This window comes from Octopus sinensis, linkage group LG5, assembly GCF_006345805.1.
Source record: "Octopus sinensis linkage group LG5, ASM634580v1, whole genome shotgun sequence".
Lineage (NCBI taxonomy): Eukaryota > Metazoa > Mollusca > Cephalopoda > Octopoda > Octopodidae > Octopus > Octopus sinensis.
In genome coordinates this window covers 61,301,814-61,323,426 of record NC_043001.1, presented here as the reverse complement: position 1 = coordinate 61,323,426, position 21,613 = coordinate 61,301,814, and the positions used below count along the sequence as shown (strand labels likewise).

The window sequence follows — 21,613 nt, the reverse complement described above, 5'->3', positions numbered from 1 at the left end:
GCCGACCTAAGGAGGGCACTAGCGAAAGCACATAAGTGAAAATCCCCTGTTATTGATAGAGTACCAAATTTCTGGCTCTTATCACTCTCGTCCGCATACTATTTAATAATACTATATTTAGTAATACTATTTAAAAGACCCGGCAAAAGCTCCCCATTGGATGGCAAATCGTATTGCTACCTCCTCCCCAAAAATAAAGAACCGAAAGACCCAAACAACTGTCGGCCTATAATATGCTTATCTACTACCTATAAGATTTTGATATCTATTCTAGTAGAGAAAACATATACGTTTACGGAAGAGAATTACCTCTTTCCCACTGAACAAAAAGGATGCAGACTAGGCTCATACGGATTCAAAGATCAGCTCCTAATTAATCGCATGCTCCTTGAAAACTGCCATAAAAAGCGCAGAAATTTCAGCTCTTCATGGATTGATTATAAAAGAGCTTTTGACAGCATACTACATTCGTGGATTCTGAAATCGCCGGACATTTTCAAAATGTCTCCTGTGATTTCAGATTTTTTATAGTATAATGTATCACTATGGAACATGAAGCTCCAATTATATCATTCTAATGGAGTATTGCGCTCAAACAAAATCAGCATAAACTGTGGCATTTTCCAAGGTGACTCACTTTCACCACTAATTTTCTGCATAGCACTAATACCATTCTCAAGTGAACTGAATAGAACAGGATATGGCAACAAAATTGACAACAGGAAAATAAGATATTTATTTTATATGGATGATTTAAAACTTTATGTCAAAGATGATGAAGTGCTTGAAGGACTACTACATACTGTGAAAGGATTCAGTGATGATATCGGGATGGAATTTGGCCTTGAAAAGTGTGCCAAAGCCACGTTTAAGAAAGGGAAACTGGTAAAGTCAAGTTCAATCGAATTAGATGTCGAAACAGTAATAAAGGAACTTGAGCAGGAACAGACCTATAAATACCTAGGAATAAATGAAAGCTCTGGTATCCAGCATGCAAGCATGAAAGAGAATGTTAGGAAGGAATGTTATTGAAGAGATCGAGCAATCCTGAAGTCTGAGCTGAATGCATATAATAAGGTGTTAGCCATAAATTCCTTAACAGTCCCAGTTGATCTTTATAGCTTTAATGTGCTTAACTGGAATACCAGTGAAATAATGAAAATTGACAGAAAAATCCGCAAGCTACTGACTTGTGATAAGATGCATCATCCAAAGGCAGACGTGGACCGCCTTTACCTTCCAAGAGCTCAGGGAGTTCGAGGTTTGATCCAGCTTGAACTTACATACAAAACTACCACAATCGGACTGGCCAACTACCTTGAAGCAACCAACGATTAGATGTTAAAACTTGTTGAAAAACATGAAAGACTGAAAAAACTTCACTAAAGAGAGCAAAAAAGTCGCTACTGATCTCTTAGATACCCACCAGATTGATCAGGTTGATGGAAATGCGCTAACTGCTGCTGCAAAGAAAATAAAATTAATTGCACATGAAAAATTAGCTAGCATATGGGAACAAAAACCTCTGCATGGCAAGTATGTGGTCCGTAGCAAAAAAGCTGATATCGACCAGAAACACACGCACCAATGGTTACGAAGCTCAAAGCTAGAAGCAGAGAGTGAAGGTTTTATATTAGCTGCTCAAGACCAAAGCTTATTAACCTGGAACTACCTAGCCAATGTGATAAAAAAATACAGCTGATCCCAAATGCCAAATCTGTAACGATGAGATTGAAACTATAGTCCACCTAATCTCAGGGTGTAGAGTCTTAGCACCTGTAGAATATAAAGCAAGACAACAGAGTCGGCCAGTATTTATATTGGACAATATGTCGGCATTCTAAAATCAAAACCGCTGACAAATAATATAAACACCATCCTGAAGCTGTGACTGAGGGAGAAAATATTTCGATTCTATGGGACTTCACCGTACATACCGACAAAACTATAAAAGCTAATAAACCGAATATTATTATAATAGATCAGACAAAAAAGGTGTGTTTATTAATTTACATGAGTAATCCTTGCGATCACAATACAGCGGCGAAAGAATTTAACAAGATTAGTAAATATAAAGACTTGCTAATGGAAATTGATAAAATGCGGCATCTCAAGTCTTACAGTACAAGTGATTGTAAGATCTCTAGGAATGATAAAAAAAAAGATACTGAAACCTATTTAAAAATAATATCAGGCTTACCATCCTTATAGGAAGTGCAAAATCGTATTAACTGGAACGGCTCATGTATTGAGAAGAGCATTATCGCTGTGAAAACAACATCCATTCATGAATTTATGTATTTATTAATTTTTAAATACATATTTCACCTGTGAATTTGCGCGTGTAATCTGGGAATGCATACAATGAGTTTCCCTGCCCTAGGTGTACGGAAAACACTCGGCCAGAAAAGGAAGAAAAAAAATAATGATAATACATTTTACACAATTCTCTTGGATTTTAACAGTGTGATCAAGTCATTGAGGCTAAATGGCCAGTTTATTGATCATCCATAAAGATGAAAAAGAAGCAAAGATAATAGATTTTGCAATACTAGGCGATTCGAGGATGAAACGTAAGGAAACAGAAAAAAGTGAGAAATACCAGCCACTGTGGGACGATATAGGTATGTTATGGGGCATGAGGTAAGTAATGGTGATACAGGTGGTAATTGGAGAATCAGGAGCAGTTTTTAAGGGCTTTGAAAAACATATTAAGAATATTGGAGCTGCTGTCAGGCCCGAAGTGATCCAGTAAACAGCATTGTTTGGTATAGCTCACATTCTAAGGAGAGTATTGTATCTTTGAGTCACTGAAACCTTCGTTGATTTCTTATTGCTTTCTTCAAGTAAAGAATAACCAGTAATTAAGAACTAATAACCAGTAATTAAGAACTATCCGAAAGTCTTTCATAGTAATAATAATAATAATAATAATAATAACAATAATAATAATACTAATATTAGAACACCGGTGACGTTTAATAGAAGAACACCGGGAACGTTTAACAAAGAACACCGGCGACGTTTAACATGTGAGAGCGATAAAACAGTGCTCCGAAACCTATCCACAAACAAAGACATCGTATGAAGCCAAAAAATAACTGACAAAGGATTGGACTATATCCGAGTAAGTAATACTCATTGAAATTTATTGATATTTTTCAAATGAAATGATGTATTTTAACTCGATATCACCTCCAACCATGTAAACATGATTGATAATTACGATCCATCAATAACAGATCATCTCTGGCCCCAAACAACATGTACAAAAAAAATTCGAATAAATTAAATAATACCGGTATTATTCAACCCAAGAATAACAATCGGGAAGTGCGTACTTTGAACCTGTTACACAGAAAGTACGAAACACTACATGTGCAAAACAATGTGACAACAGAAATGAACGGTGCGGTACCCTACGAAAATGACCACCGTCAAAATAATGGGCCGGACGCTGCTCCTCATGTTCTGCAAATAAAACCAAAAAGGCATAAATGGACTCGTGAGGAATACATTTCTATCCTACACGCTTACTTTACAGCAGTGCTCTGCCCAAAGAACGAAAACACAATAACATATACATATAAAAATATGGAAGAAAAATAACATAAATAAAGACTTGGATACAGCAATGAACCCTAATAAACTAGCTAACGTATGAAGATATATTCTCAATGCAAAAACATTACACACACATAGAAAAAGAAGATTTAAAAGGAAAAATACATCAGGAAAATGTAGATAGAAGCCACACAACAATGCCAAATAATATAAACACTGAGATAGTAAAACACGAAGACAAACAAAACATTTCCAACAAAAACGATGTAAACAAAAAACAACAAACCCAGACCGTAAGGAAGCATAATAATGCACGACAAGCAGCAAGCCAAAACACGACAGGCAAACCTACGAATGAGAAAGAAAGCGACACAAATCTAAAACCTGGAAACATCGAAGGGGAGCCTAATTATTATGATACTATAAAAAGTAGAATAATCAAAGAACTGAAAAACACAGATCTCAAAATGGACCACCAACCAAACCTCCCAAAAATCAAAATAGACAAAAAAACAACATCAATAAAAAACAACATAAACCTAGCCGTCACAGAGCTAATAGCAACTGAAACAAATAGCGATATCACTGAGCTAAATGAAATAGTATATGCAGCAGCCACTGCAGCCACAAAAGAAGCTGGATACTCCCTCAAACCCATACAAACAGGAGTACCACCACCCAAACAAACCCTGTGGATAAATAACATTAAAAATGCAAAGAATTACGAAAGATCTGTCGATTCGTAACTAAATTCGTAGACAATCAACGCTACTAAGCAACAAAACGAAAACAAAAATACTGTGCAAATACAACATCACAGAAAACGGTTTACCTGAGATAAAAGAAAAGCTAAAATATGATACTCTTACCAGAGCACAAAGGATCTTCCGGTATGAGAAACACCAACGTTTCTTTGAACAAAACAAACAGTTCAACTCCAACTCCAAAAAGTTCTACCAAGAACTTGGCAAAAATAAAATAGACATCACTGCAGAAGAAGTGGAAGAATTCTGGAAAGAAATATGGTCGGCGAATGAACAACCACAAAAAAGGAGCATTAAAACAACAAACTTAGCATCTGAGCAACTCTGGACCCCCATAACAACTGAAGAGGTCACCCAGGCACTGAAAAGCCTAAGCAACTGGAAGGGACCTGGGAACGAAAAGATCCACAACTTCTGGCTGAAATATCTGACAGTAATACACAAAAAGCTGGCTGAAAACTTTTACAACATACTGGCAGAGCCAGACACAGTCCCTGTATGGCTCACGAAAGGGAAAACCATCTCAATTCCCAAATCCAATGAAACGGCAAAACCAGAAAACTACAGACCTATAACCTGTCTCCCTACTATGTACAAAGCCTTTGTTGCAGTAATACCACAAAGATTGAATGAGCACCTGGACGAAAACAACCGCAAGGGCTCATATGGCTGTAACGATCAACTAATGATCAATAAAGCCATAACTGCAGAAAGAAGAAAGGCTTCAGTATGGCCTGGATCGACTACCGAACGACGTTTGATAGCATTCCCACACATGGATCCTCGAAACACTAGCCATTAACAACGTAGCACCAACAATTATAAAATGCATAGGACATTCTATGAATAAATGGCAGACTGTGCTACAGCTCCAAACAAAAGAGGGACTCGTGTAAACCAAAGCCATCCCCATTAGAAGAGGAATATTCCAGGGAGACACGCTCTCTCCACTCCTTTTCTGTTTGGTATTGTCACCTCTATCTGATATGCTAAATAGAACTGGATGCGGATATAAATGTTACGGCAAAACGATCAGCCACCTTTTATATATGGATGACCTAAAACTGTACGCTACAAATGACAAACAGCTAGAAACACTACTAAAGACAGTTCATGGACTTATCAAAGAAATAGATATGAAATTTGGATTAGAAAAATGCGCCAAAGTAACCATGAAAAGAGGAAAACTAGTAAAGAGTAGCAACATCACACTAGATAAAGCCAATGAAATATGAGAATTAGACCAAAGCCAAACTTACAAATACTTAGGAGTCCATGGACTAGATAAGACACAACACACACAAATGAAAGAGAAAATAAAAAAAAGAATATTATAGACGAGTTAGATCAATACTCAAAACAGAGCTCAATGCTAATAACAATAGGTATTAACACTTTAGCCGTCCTAGTTATGAGTTACAGCTAAAATACCATTAACTGGACACTAAATGAACTGACCAAAATAGATAGGAAAACAAGAAAAATAATGACAGGATCTAGGATGCATCACCCAAACTCTGACATAGAAAGGTTATATATACGACGTATAGAAGAGGGTAGAGGCCTAATACAGCTGAAAAACTATTATAAAATAACCACCATAGGACTGCAAAAATACCTACTTCATAAGCAAGGAAAACTGATACAAATATCGGCAAAACTGTTCTCAGTATTTAAGGAAGCTGACAAATACAAACAAGAAATCATACCACTTAACAAATATGAAGAAGAAGAAGAAGATGAAGAAACAACAAAACTATAGAACAAATGAAATCGAAACTAAAACTAGAACAGCAACGAACCATGATAAAACGACGGCAAGAAAAGCCCCTTCATGGCAAATACTGGATTAAACTAAATGCAAAAGAAATAGACAAAGAAAAATCCCAGCAATGGTTGAGAAGCTCAGGACTCAAAGTAGAGACAGAGGGATTTTTTAATTGCAGCACAAGACCAAAGCCTCTCTACCAGAAATTACCAAAAGCATATAATGAAAAGAAATATTACAAGTAACTGCAGAATATGTGGAGATGGACAAGAAACAATAAATCATATCTCTGGCTGCCCAGTCCTGGCTAAGAAGGAATATATTCACAGACACAACAGAGTTGTGACTTTCATACACTGGAAGCTATGCCAACATTATGAAATAACAAGAGAAAGAAGATGGTATAGGCACACCCCTGAAAAGGTCATAGAAAACGAGAAAGCAACCATACTCTGGGATATGCCAATACACACAGAGAAATTAAGGCCAACAGACCAGATATAGTTCTCATATATCATGAAGAAAAAAAAATGTTTTCTAATTGCTGTATCAATACCGGCAGATGACAATGTATCTCTAAAAGAAATGGAGAAACTTTCAAAATACAAAGACCTGGAAATAGAGGTAACTCGAATGTGGAATCTAAAAACAGAGACAATTCCTATCATAGTAGGTGCATTAGGCATGATAAAAAAATATTCAGACAAATACATAACAAAAATACCAGGACTTACAAACACATATAACATACAGAAAATTGCACTACTGGGCACTGCCCACATCCTACGCAGAACACTTTCAATACAGTAACCATCAGAGCATCACAAAAAAGCACAGCACATACCCAAAGCACACAGAGCTGCGCTCGGTAGTGAAGTGAAAGCACGATATAAAAATAAAACTGCTGAATAATAATAATAATAATAATAATAATAATAATAATAATAATAATAATAATGAATAATAATAATAATATATAATAATAATATAATAATAATAATAATAATAATAATGATAATAATAATAATAATAATAATAATAATAATAATAATAATAATAATAATAATAATAATAATAATAAAGCTCTTGGAACTCTACCACATAGCTGGATTAAGAACCTTCTCCTTGAAACTGCTTCTCTGTAAGTATGAGATCATGGAGGCCCACTATGGCTTTGAACAGTGACAATGAATCTTTTAATGCTGGAGATACAAGAATTTAATGTGGCATTTTCCAGGCTGCCACTCTAGCTACACTCTTCTTTGAAATCCCGTGCTAAAACTGCTGCCTTATACTTTCTTACTGATAAATGGCATAAAAAAACCTTTCAATGGCAAAAACAAAACACCATCTCGCCTGGAAATCCATCAAAGACCTATCAGGTAAAAATTCTGGGTCATCAATTAGAATTAAAGGGGGATCAGCTAAGAAGCGTTTAGAAAATTGGTCAACCCATTTTAAAAACCTCCTTGGGAAGAATGCCAAAATCCCTGATAACCCCACTCTTCCAAGTGTGCCTATATCAGACACGCTGGACATCAACACCTCCCCTTTTACCATATTTGAACTAACAGCAGCCACCAAGCAACTAAAAGCCTCGAAAGCATTTGGTCCCGACAACATCCCAGCTGTAATTTGGAAGGATGATAGATTTCACACACTTTTGCTCAACCTCTGCAACCACACACTTTCCACCTTTGTCGCTCCAAAGATTTGGCACCAATCTCAAATCATTCCAATACCCAAAAAAGGCGATTTATCCCTCGTCACCAACTACAGGGGTATATCTCTAATGTCAATTGATGCAAAACTGTACAACAAACTGATCCTAAATCGTCTTGTCCTTTTTGTTGAACATTTGCTCCGAAAGAACCAAAATGGATTCAGATATGGGCGCTCAACGCTGAGCCAGATACTATGCCTACGCAGACTTATTGAAGAATCAAAAGCATTTAATCGCGATCTTGGTATTTGTAGACTTTTCTAAAGCGTTTGATTCTGTAGATAGGTACAAGATGTTTGAAATCCTTAAGCTCTATGGGATACCAGACAAAATCATTTCTGCCATCAAGGTCCTCTACACAGATACGTCGTCAACCATCTTAACCCCTGACGGAGAAATACCATCTTTCTCAATCAAAGCCGGAATACTGCAGGGAGACACACTCGCCCCATTTCTTTTCATCATTGTCGTTGATTATGTGCTACGTATGTCAGTTGATACCATCTCTGGCAAGGGCTTTGAAATAAAACCAAGAAGAAGTTCCAGACACCCAGCTGAGTACTTGACAGACACAGACTTTGCTGACGACATCGCTCTTATCAGTGATTCTCTCTCCAATGCCCAGTCTCTTTTACAATCTCTTGAACAAGCCTCAAATTGTGTAGGTCTTTACCTCAATGAGGCCAAAACGGAATACATAAACAAGTGCCTGTCCAACAGTGATTGCATCATCCATACTCTCAATAGTGCGCCTTTAAATATGGTTTCTGATTATAAATATCTTGGGTCATACATATCATCATCTGGAAAAGACTTTCTAACTAGAAAGGGTATGGCCTGGTCAGCCTGTAATGACATGCATAAGATCTGGTCATCAAATCTAAGTAGAGACTTCAAACTTGAAATATTCAAAGCCACAGTCAAACCAAGTCTACTATATGGCTCAGAAACCTGGACGTTATCAAAGAAGCTCGAGAGGCGGTTGGATGGAACCTACACTCGCCTCCTTATGAGAGCTCAAAATCTCTCGTGGAAGCGCCATCCAACCAAAATGCAAATATATGGGAAACTACCACCTATGTCATCCCTTGTGAAAGGTAGGAGAGTCCAGTTTGCTGGACATTGTTGTAGAGCTGAAAAAGAAGTAATTTCTACTCTTCTCCTCTGGAAGCCATCTATGTAGTTAAATGATCTTGCTCACGTGACAAGACAATTGTTAAAAGTTTAAAGTGGATTCCCGTGAAGTTGCTGATGGGATTTTTCAAAAGCATGTTCTTCTCTCCAGTGATGTCAGGAAAATAACTACCCTCACGGAGCATAAAACCGTTTTCTAGTCATTAACTGAAAGTGTTCTATAGTAACATGCTTTATATAATGTTCACCAAATTACTGCATCTCTAACCATTAAGTCGTGTTATTGATTTTTATCTTCCTTCTGCCCTCTTATTCATACTTATTTACGCTTTTCTTTTATTTATTCATCCTCGTGTTCAACACTGTATATCACTTCTTCGTTCACATTGCAGCTTATATTTATTAATTTATGTGACATGGTGATATGCGTAATTATCAGTTAGGTTGACTCCTACCAAAGTACTAAACTCAGAATATAAAGGCAATAGAGGCAATCTAAATATCATGCAGACCCTCCTTAACAACCTGCGACCAGCCATGAACAACAGAAAATAGCTTCATGAAGCACTCTGGTTACTATAGCAACACGGGTTTGTTCATCTCATCCTCTTGCTCACTCACATATCTGAGCAACGATCTTTATCCCTCCCTCGCTTATCTACATGCCCTGAAATATAGAAACTTTTTGTATTTTATTTTGTATCTTTTCGCATTGTTCCGGTCTTACTCAACAAGTCGCTTTAATATATTTTAGGATGGTACTATTTCAATGATAGGAAGACAGAAAGTGGGAGAAATCCATAATATTTTATAAGGAGCAAATTTGATCGTATGCAGGAAAGATCTTTATTTTTAATATTTTCATCGAGAATCGGATCATGGTTAAACGTTTCAATGAATCAAAAATATTTAACAACTATAATTTTTAGAAATACCGAAGGAGTTGTTTCATCTACCGAAAACAGAGAATTCTTTTAGAATTCTCAAAGTACGTAGATGTTGATTGTAAACATCCATCTTATTCTTTACAACAGTTGAATTCCTGTCAGTGATACAGCTCTATGATCCATTTATTTCACATTGGATTACATAAGATATTTTAATTCAGTGAAACCAAATTAAGCTCTCGCTTAACAGGCTTTGAAAGTACCTCATATAAGTGTGTGCTATTGAAATGTGGAGCCTATATTCCGCTGGGTAATTTTGCTTAGTAAATGGTAAAATATGTTTTGCAACACACGAAAAGTAGCGTTGGTCAATTTCAGCGAGAAACTCAACTATCCTTTTCTTCACAAGACGAAGAAAAATTGTGTACAATTAGTCTCATCATCCCGGAGCACAATACTAAATTATTGATAATTTGTATTCTAAAATAAGAAATGTTATCTTGCTATAAGCAATCATTGCCGAAAAAATAAAGTGTGTTTGCCAACATTTAAGAATATTTTGTTACGGGTTCAACGGCAATCTTGAGATGGAAACATGAAATTCAGAGTATTGTGATAGACCTATTACGATACGGTGCCTGATGAATTAAATGTAGCCAAATACAGTTTCACAAATTAAAGAATGTGTAAAATAAAAGTATTTTTGTACCAGAAGTATGCAATTTTGTTAGTTTCACGCTTGCAAGAATTGAAATTTATATACTGGGATAATGGTTATTTAAAACGTAAGAATCATACTATGTGAAATTTCAATTGTATAAAATATGAATGTGTTCAGATCAATAAGTATCCGGACTACTGCTGTAGTAACGAAGCTAAAATACAGTGAGTAAAGCTGCTTGGTACAGATTGACCTTAAACACCATTGTGCATGCACACTAAGTGTCAAAGTTCTAGCTCATGCTTACAGCAGTGTTTGGAAGGAAGATGTGTAGCGTGTGATCGTCGATTTGACCATGACAGAGAAGGTTGAGCAGAGAATCTGCATCAAATTTTGCCAAAAGCTTGGCGATACTTGCTCAGAGGCCTACGCAAAGTTTTCAAAAAGTTTTCATCATGCTCGACACAATCAAGTAAATCTCGTGCAACCGAAAGCCGAGTGTCTTTTTGGTCAACTGGAAGCAGTTTTGACACAACGACAGATACGCGTCTCATACCCAAATCTTCAGTGATAATGGACTGCACTCAACTGTAACTAATCTAAATATCCTCTGATAACTCACGGATGGTTATTCAGCGATTCCCCTCACAGCTGCACGCACATCTGCGATTATTTTCTAAGTTCTGCTGGTTGAGGATCTCTCGGAACTTTCGTCAATATTAACATTTTTTCGGCCAACATGGAAACATCTGAAGCGCTCGTACACTTGTGTGCGTTCACACACCCACCTACAGACACTATCTGCAACTTTGCATACGCCTCTGAGCGCATATCGCCATCACAACTTTCTCTGTCACGGTCAATGCGACGATCACACGCTACACAATTTCCTTCCAAGCACTGCTGTAACCATACCTCGCACGTGTTCATATGCCATCACAAAAATAGGAGTTAAAATGTTCCTAGAGTCACACCGACAATTTCCTTTTAACTTCCGAATAAACCTTAGTACAATATTTAAAAAAATTATATCAAGAAATATTTACAATTTATAAATAAAAATAGAAATATTCCACACGTCGGCTATTAATGAATAAGAATGTAGAATGACAGGTAAATAGATTATACAATAAAAAATTGAATTAGAAATCAAATATATAAATTAGATTGAAAATATGTAGAAAAATAACGAAACAAAATGCAAAGTATTGCATTGAAACTGGAAGATTATATGAAATTACTTTCTGAAGCTCTTTTGTTGTATACATCTGTCAGTTATATTTATTTATTATTACCACCAGGTGTTCAACTGCTATACATAATATTACTATGCTTATATCTACATAAGCACTCAAACACAAATACATAGACTCACATATATACATATGCTTATATGCGGTAAACATAAATCTGTACACACAGACACACATACTCATATAAATTCCTATATTTACATAATATCTCATTCTTTTGTTGCCATTTATTATTATTATTAATATATATATATACATACACACACACACACATATGTATATATATATATATATATATATATATATATATATATATATATAACGATGAGATCGTTATTTAAAATCATGGTGCTGTATGAATACTTGATGTGGTTTTAGAGACATGTTTTGACTGCTAGCTCTAGCATGCTGGTATCTTTTAGATATCCTTAATCATAATTTTAAATATATTATATTGATTGATTGATTCCAGTTTCAGCTTATGAGCTGTGGCCATGCTGGGGCACCGCCATATATGTATATATATATATATATGTTTATATATATAAATGTATATATATATAAGAATTTTGTGCGTAATAAGATAAAAATCCAAGGCTGAGTAGATATTAGAGCATTTATAGATAGGTCTTACAGCTGTTTCTAGGATGATTAAGTCATAGTTTAGATGTGATGCAAAAGGAAAGAAAATAGATGCAAGATATGTATGGATATTGAAGTTGTAAATCCAATTTTTTAGGTATAATGGTGCATATGCAATATTCCAATATCTTATGAGTAAAATCCAAAAGTCCAACAGAGTTTAAAATAGGTTCTTCCATATATATATATATATATATATATATATATATATATATATATATAATATACATATATATATATATGCATGTGAGTACCTATATAAATATATATATATATACATCGAAATGGAGAGAGAGAAAATGATAGGAAGAATGACAAGTTAATAGTAAGTTAGATATATAAATAATTACAACGACAGGCGTATATAATGTCATAGAGGCATAATGAATTCAATGTATATCTGAATAGACTGAGTTGTGAATATACGTGAGGCACATTGAATCTTGAATGGAATAACGGGAAGAAGGATAACGGGTGTGTATATATATATATCTCCGTGTACATGTAACACTTAATTTTGTCTTATTATTTTTAAGGGCATATGTGTTTTGAAAAAATCAATATATGTACACATATACACACACTCACTCGCACATACACATTCACCCCCACTTACACACACACACCCATATATATATATATATATATATATATACATAATGATAAATCTCAGAGCGAGTTATAAACAGTAGCGGTAACACATCGTGTTGCATATTTGCCATTTGAATATGGCTAACCCATAAGGGTGGATGCTACTGTAGTTTGTAGCCCCAGGAAGATATCTCCTCCAGCTGGACATAGACACACTATCTGTGTCCTGTCAGTATTTGTGAAGGGGAGCCATATTCAAATGGCAAATATGCAACACGATGTGTTACCGCTACTGTTTATAACTCGCTCTGAGATTTATCATTGTTTGATTTCACTTTTTCAATATCAGTGTCAAATCGACACTGGAAAAAGTATATGTATTTGTGAAGGGATCTGACTTCTCATCGACAACCGTGATTGTCACACGCTGATGAAGGGTAAATACCTTGAAACTCGGGTACGTGTGTTGAAGACGGGGAGGATGACTCCCCTTCACAAATACTGACAGGACACAGATAGTGTGTCTATGGCCAGCTGGAGGAGATATCTTCCTGGGGCTACAAACTACAGTAGCATCCACCCTTATGGGTTAGCCATATTCAAATGGCAAATATGCAACACGATATATATACATACTTATAAACATATGTATATATAACTTTGTATATTTATGTGAGTGCATATGTGTGTGTGCAGTTGTTGAGAAATATGTATATTTGCTTTTAATTTTGCAGGAGGTGCGCTCCCATTTTCTCTGAATCTCTCTCTCTCTCTCTGTACACACACACACACACAAACACACACATACACACACACACACATACACACACACAAATACACACAAACACACACACACACACACACACACACACACAACACACACATACACACACACACACATACACACACACAAATACACACAACACACACACACACACACACACACATATATATATACTCTTTTTTATTTTTACTCTTTTGACTTGTTTCAGTCATTTGACTGCGGCCATGCTGGAGCATCGCCTTTAGTCGAGCAAATCGACCCCGGGACTTATTCTTTGTAAGCCCAGTACTTATTCTATCTGTCTCTTTTGCCGAACCGCTAAGTGACGGGGACGTAAACACACCAGCATCGGTTGTCAAGCAATGCTAGAGGGACAAACACAGGCACACAAACATATACATACACATACATATATATATATACATATATACGACAGGCTTCTTTCAGTTTCCGTCTACCAAATCCACTCACAAGGCATTGGTCGGCCCGGGGCTATAGCAGAAGACATCTGCCCAAGATGCCACGCAGTGGGATTGAACCCAGAACCATGTGGCTGGTTAGCAAGCTACTTACCACACAGCCACTCCTGTGCCTATAAACAATGTGCTATGCTTACTGCACCTAGGTTTCCCAAGCGGTCACCCATCTAAGTACTGACTAGGCTCGACGTTGCTTAACTTCGGTGATCAGACGAGAACCGGTGCTTTCAACGTGATATGGCCGTAAGCCATATATATTACTCCCCTTTTAGCGTATGATCTGCTACTTATTTAGAAACAATATCAGGGATTATACTCCCCTTGTTTGACAAGTCATCTGTATATAAACTGGCCACAGACGAACACACAGACACAGACTTTTATCAGCCGCTTGACCAACAATATCTGCAATATAATTTCCCTCTAGCTGCTTCCTAACATACTGCCACACATACACAGGCGCACACACACATACATGTAGGTAGTTTCTCACACCCAAATAAGATAGCTTTTATTCTTAAAACAATTCGAACATTAACATTGGTTATACAGAATATATTCACACCCTTTGGTTTTCTGTAATTCTTCCCCTACCAAATTTAACCGCAGTTTGACCTCGATTTATTCCAACGGACTTTTTCGTCGGCCTTCACCCACCCTGACATCAACGCACATTGAGAGACAGTTTTGTGTCATTCATATCATGGGCTCCTAGGGAGCGTTTTGTTCGAATAGCTTGCTGCGCATTTGTTTTGGAGATTTAAATTCCTGGATTTTCCTGAAGAGAAAGCTGCAAAATGGTCTCCTTATTCAATCTGAATTTGGAAATTTGCAGCCTTTGAAACATGTGTAGAAAATAATAAAAAGGAATTTTGTAGAATCTTCGTTCAGCTCCATTTCTTCCCTTCACTAAATATATATATATATATATATATATATATATAATATATATATATATATATATATATATATATATACATACATATGCATATATGCATACATAAAGACACATGGTCCATCCCAATGTCTAGCAACAACGGGAGGCATGCATTGCACTTCAGTCACGTGGAGAAATATCGCAACAAGATGAGTTTTTTCATAAGTCGGTGAATAGTGGGATGTAGTATCTTCATACTTCTTTCAATGTTGTCGGCTGCAGTGTAGAAGAATATGATCGGCCTTGAACCTCAGCTTCTTTACACGTTTGCAAATGCAGTAGGGATTAGGTTAGGAATCGACTAACCAACTAATGTCGTGGCCCATTATCAAGGATTGGTGACGGATCATTCTAAAGTCAAGGGTCGTTTAGCAAAGCTCGTAAAATAGAAAGAGGTAGATTGCAGGGAGTGTTAGTTGTATAAAAAGTGTTTAGCTCGGGCACTGTAAGTTAGGTAATGAAATGTGGATGGCCTGTGAAAATTTCTTCAACACGAAACATAAATCTCTATTGTCAGAAGTAGATTTTGTGCGCTAAAAGATGTCCGATAGATCCGGGGCAGAAATAATTTCACAGTTCGTGTTTTGAAAGACACAGCCTGATGCATGTTCGTCGACCTCCAGCAGCTGTACGTGGCTTTCCAGAAGCATTTCCATTGAGCTTTATGAAATCATGCCAAATTTTTTTGGCGACAATTTCGGGGGATGTTTTTCACCACTGGAAGTAGAACAGAAAAAATCTAAGAGTTGTGATCCGAGTGTAGTGAGGTTGATGAAAATAAGAGGTACCATTGGTAGGACGTCGTACATAACATTCGCTCCAGGTTTCAACGAACAGTTTGGCGCGTAGCAGACGAGTTAATTTATTTAATGTTGCGTAAGGTCTAAAATTCCTCCTGTAATTTGGAGAACTGCTGGTGGGGAAACATTGGTCCTTAGTGTCAGGATATGGTGGATTTCTTCTGTAACTGGAGACCGTATAACAACAATAGCTCATTAATCTAATTGGAAATACTTTTGTAACTGGTGACTGTATAACAATGATAGTTCATACATATGATAGCCCATTTATAGTTTTGTATCATATTTTACTCAGTCGATATTTGTCTGTAAATCCCAACGAGTTATTTAAATCCCGCCGCACTGATGGGAAATAGATGAATGTACTAATATTGACAGTTTAATTGGCAAGGTTTTTGCCTTGTTTTAGGGTATCAATAAATCCTTCAAATCTCAAGAATATTACAATTCCTCCAGTATTCAGGAATGACATTTTCTGCTAGTCTCCAATGCATGCCATTACACTACACACTCCTAGGTAATGGTCTGACCAGTAATTTCCACTAGAAAGAAATTCACTTTTGTCTTCGACAATCACTTCATTCCTGGCTGGCTACATCAGTATATTCCTCAAATTTTCTGAACCTGGTAAGTACTATATTATAATGCGGTATTACAAAACCTATGACTTTATGCTGTTTGCTACTTTGCACTTTGCAATCACTTTCTGCATCTTTGCATTAAAAGTATGGTCACTGATAAAATAAAAATTTGATAAAATCACGTAATTATTATTCTACATCACAAGTTGTCTCGTTTTCATACCACCTTTCCGCCATCTTGAATGCACATACTCATCCCAATGCACTCTTTTGCCTACATTGTCATAACTACGCTTATATATCTTTTGTGCTAACTAATAGCACTCACCTAAATAATGGTCAGCACTATCCTTTCTATTTCAGTAAATTCATAATTTACTCTGATTGAGTTTTGTCCTTATTTCTCCCTATTAAGTGCGTTCCGGCTTTTTGTTTCTGAGCTCGTTTTATTCGCAATTCAATTTCACGGTTCGGGTTTCTATCTATCAGCTAAAATCATTTTTTTCAACATCTTAGGTTCTAAAATTACCAAACTTGTACCGATGTGTTTTTATTAGATTATGTAAATTCTGTTCAGGCGAACAAATGCGCACCTTTTTGTAAGCATACTGTTTTTTTTTTTTTTTGTAAATTATCTCAATTTTGTATGTCCAGAACTGAATTCCCGAGAAAAAGTAACAATAGTCACCGGAGATGATTATAAAAAAGGAATAGAGAAAGTCTATTGACACTACGAACGACAAAGTAAGAAGGAGTGAAGAAATTAGTTTGCCATACATCTGCATACATCTGTATCAGAAGTATATGTGTAGCCATAACAACGACACTATACCAAAGAAAACAAAATTAAGTGTCACCGTGTCGAAACTATCCGCGTCGAAACTGTCCACTGATAGTGAAGAAAATAATCAATATGCACAACAATAATAATAACACCAACAAAGCTACAAGGATATATTCGTTTGCTTCTGTAACCACATGTGTGTGGATCAGACAATCATTCAAAAGCATGGTAGAATTGTAAAAATATATAAATGTGATATTACGTGAACTAGATCCTGGAAATCTCCATTAGCTCAAACACAGTGCCTGCAAAATACATCATTGTAACACAAAGAGAAAGTTTGTGTTGAGAAACAATAACTGAGAGTGGCATGTACGGCCGAGTAAACTGGTAGAGGGCATTTAACTTAAATTTCAGGGTGATTATTGTGAGTTTTCTACGAGAAGGCTTCGAGGTTCTTACAGCATTTGAATAATTATGCTGTACCCCTTAACCTATTTGTGCCTGTGACCTGTGATGATACTGGTGTAACATCATTGTTTGAATATTTTGCCATTGTTATTTATATTTTTACAAAGGTTTTCATGTAATTTTACACTGTATGGATCCTGAAACCTCCTCGATGTTTTTGCCGACCGTGGTGGTTACTGAAGAATACCAAATGATTTATTATTATTATTATTATTATTATTATTATTATTAGTAGTAGTAGTAGTAGTAGTAGTAGTAGTATTATCGTTATTGTTGTTGTTGTTAATAGTAATAATAGTTTCATCCCCTTCCTCCTTCTCACCATCGTCATCATCATAATTATTATATTATTGTATTATTGCTGATATCGCCTTCTTTATATTTTGCACATGGCATATATGGAATTTATTAAACATTTTGGAAGGTCACACTGTATACTTTCACAGTACAGGAGCATTAACTTTCTAATGAATTCCATTTCGGTCACCGCCCAAAACTAAGTCGAAAATGATTTCTGGTTATACGGAGACCGTTCTGAGAAGAAATTAGTGAAAGTGAATCCGGAATTCAAGAACTTCACTTTCCAGCAAATAGTTAATGACAATGAAGATGGAAAAATAGTCTGCTACTGGCATAGCAACATCAGCACAAAGCAAACCGCCAGGAGCTCTCTTGCCGGAGGTGTAGCCATATCCAATTATGAGCGAATATACCTGACGATGTCAACATATCTTTTCCGTACCGAGATATGAAACATTACCCACATCTCTAAGAAAACAAATGCAAGTTTATTTTTTCTGGAATAGTGGACACTTGTTTGAAAAATTCTTTTGCTGTGAAATAGCGTAGGCGAAGATTTGCCTTTCCTCAGTGAGCAGGAGAATTAAAACTCTTTCAGAACAGAATGAAATTCGCAGCGGTTCGGATGTCCAACAAAAGCTAGTGGATCACATAGACATAGTGTACTGATTTCTAGTTTTGATCGTGGATGTAATGAGAATCAGCTACAAAGGACTCAAAGAAGACCGTAATAAAACTATCTGGTAACCTTCATGCCATATTCCCACTTAACTACTCCCAAGAAGTGTAACTTTAATTTGCTCCTGTAAACACAATGGTGTTGCATTGACAATCCCGTTATTTACGATTGTCTGTTTAACTGTTTAAAAGGTTCTTTTAAAATAATTTTGTGCGTAATAATTTGAAGCTGTGTTTACTTACTCGGTGTTTTCTCGATGATCTGCTTGTACTCAACTGTTCACCTCGTATGAAAGTCTGTCCTGCATTTTCCTGATTATGTGCACGAGCTGCATGTTATTTCAAAGAAAAATACCTAGTTGGATAAGCATAATATCTGCACAGAACACCACTTATGTTTACATCTTTACGTTCTAAAAACACCATATTCTTTTGTAATTGACATTAGTATTAATATTGGATGCATTACAATGATTATTTTCACGTTGAAATTCCTAAGTTATCGTTTATAATTGTTTTTATTTAGTGGCGCAATGTTTTATAATTATTGTCGTTGTTTACCCGAATAGCAGCTTGTTTCTTTTTCTGTTAATGAAATCATGGTCAGAAGTTGAACCACTACACTTAGGCGTGGTTTTCGTTTTTGTGATGACCCCCTCTGATTCCGTCTTCTCATTGAAACATTATTACTTAAAAAAATCAATATAGTTTTAAAATAAAAATGGATTCCAACCAAGGAATCATGTTCGAAGCGAAGTGTTATGAAAGTAAGAGACAAATGAGAGAGAGAGAGAGAGAGAGAGTGTGTGTGTGTGTGTGAGATACATATACATATATATATATATATAACAGAGAGAGAGAGAGAGAGAGAGAGAGAGAGAGAGATTGAATGAGTGAGAGAGTGAAAGAGAGAATGAGAGACGGACAGGCAGAGAGGAAGATTAATCAACTTTCAGAATGCTAACTGAATCTCTCTTATTACTGGCACACGTACTAAAACTATAGTAATAAAATGCATTGACGTCACAGACGAAGCTACTGCAGCTACTATTACAGTGACGTCATCTCATATTGAAGCAAAGTAACACTGTAACTTGCAACAAGCCAAATGACATGAACACAATAGCACTGATAAAATAAACAATGTCAAATCCACTAAGAAAATAAATATCCTTCGATGACAAGAAAATCATCAAGAACATAAGAACGCCCAGAGAAACTATCGTATTCAATCACAGACATCGGAAGATTCAATATACGAAACCAGCGTCAAGAGAAGCATATCCAGAAGATATATTTTCCCAATAAGCTACCTGGCAACTCGAGAGTTTTACGAGATGGCAGTCACCATTTGCACCACTGCGACCAGAAGCGCTTGTATGCGCCATAATATCATAAGGATTCCGCTGTACTTGGAAAGATGGATGTGCAAAACACAATTCAACAAGTTATAAAACCTGAGGTATGAAATTAGAGTGCTTGAGAGAGTTAGAAGAAAGGACTGATGGGATTCAAGTCCACAACAAGCACGGTTCTTTGTAATTTTTTTACACATCTAGGGTTCGGTTGACACTTTTATATGATTATTAGAGACAAAGGGTCCTTTGAGAGTTATGAAGCAACATTTTTCAATGCGATGTTGTCTGGCGATTTACCCCACCCTGTGTACCTAACACTTATACCGATCGTCGATGCAGGCCATCGAGGTAGGTATTCTGTGTTCTAGACTGCTATGCGCCCTGAACTGTTGAACCAAGAATCTTATGCATCTGCTTGGGGTTGATAAACATATAGCCATTATTGTCTACCCAAACGGAATTGTAGTTTTATTGCCAACTTTAGCCTCTTCTACTCAGGTTTATCGCGCGACATTCCTCCTCACGTTTTTTAGAGTACTTGCCTTAGCTCTGGCAGTGCAGCTTTGTGCTTCACTTTGAAGAATTGATCGAAGGCCAGACTTACCGCAAGAACTTATGTTACGATGTCTGTCCTAATCGACTTTTTCTAAGTTTCCACCTAAGGCTCCCTTTATTCTAAAATGAACCAGCTCTATCCTAATCGGCCTTTTATTGTTGACGATTACACTCGTGAATGTCTCATTACCAAATTTACTCAGAACACAAAGAAGGACGAAATACCGCTAACGACTCTGCTACACGTTCTGAGTTCAAATTCCTTTGCCTTTTATCCTTTCAGGGTCGATAAAATAAGTATATTTTGAACACTGGGGTCAATGAAATCAATAGTCCCTTCCCTAAAATTTCAGGCCTTGTGCCTGGAACAAAAAGACTTATTATTGTTCATTTTGAAGGTCATGTGTTACAAAAAGAAGGGGAAGTAAGACAGAGAGAAAAAGGAACGAAGAAAAAAGAACAAAATGAAGAAAAAAACAAAAAGAAAATAAAGGGGGGAAATGAAAGGAAATTCACGGCGACAATGATCTTCTCAATACGTGTGACGTACCAGCTAAGACACTTAAAAAAAATTCCTGCATGAATGGTAGGCCAGGGGTCATCCTCAAATAATTATTCAGATCCTTTTTCCATCATTCCATGTGCACCTACAATCATTGGTATTGTAACCGTCTTGAGATGCCACATTTTTTCGACTTCACTGAGCATATCTTTATATTTTCTGATCTTATCAAATTATTTCGCGGAGATATGCTCACAGGGTATGCTCATGTCAATCAATAAACAGATATTGTTGTTTTGGTCTTTCACAACAAAATCTGGTTAATTAGCTTTGATGGTTCGGTCCGTATGTACCGGAATGTCCCAGAGAATCGTTACATATTCTTCCTCATTTACAG

The 21,613-nt window shown here is 36.4% G+C and overlaps 1 protein-coding gene and 1 non-coding gene across 4 annotated transcripts in view; both read right to left on the bottom strand.

Annotated features, from left to right (window-relative positions):
• The window catches only part of LOC118763320 (putative mediator of RNA polymerase II transcription subunit 26), a 52,364-nt gene extending 32,775 nt beyond the window's left edge, over nt 1–19,589 (bottom strand). For 2 of the 3 annotated variants that reach the window (XM_036502698.1, XM_036502700.1), the window contains exon 1: nt 19,045–19,588. The gene's annotated coding sequence lies outside the window, so the exon portion shown is untranslated. Of the gene's footprint in view, nt 1–19,044 lie in introns of all 3 variants that reach the window. The other variant, XM_036502699.1, reaches the window with a different exon arrangement.
• On the bottom strand, nt 14,381–14,499 carry LOC115212512. Its single transcript, XR_003881763.1, has one exon. It is a non-coding gene; the product is annotated as a 5S ribosomal RNA (ribosomal RNA).
• Nucleotides 19,590–21,613: the final 2,024 nt, after the last annotated feature.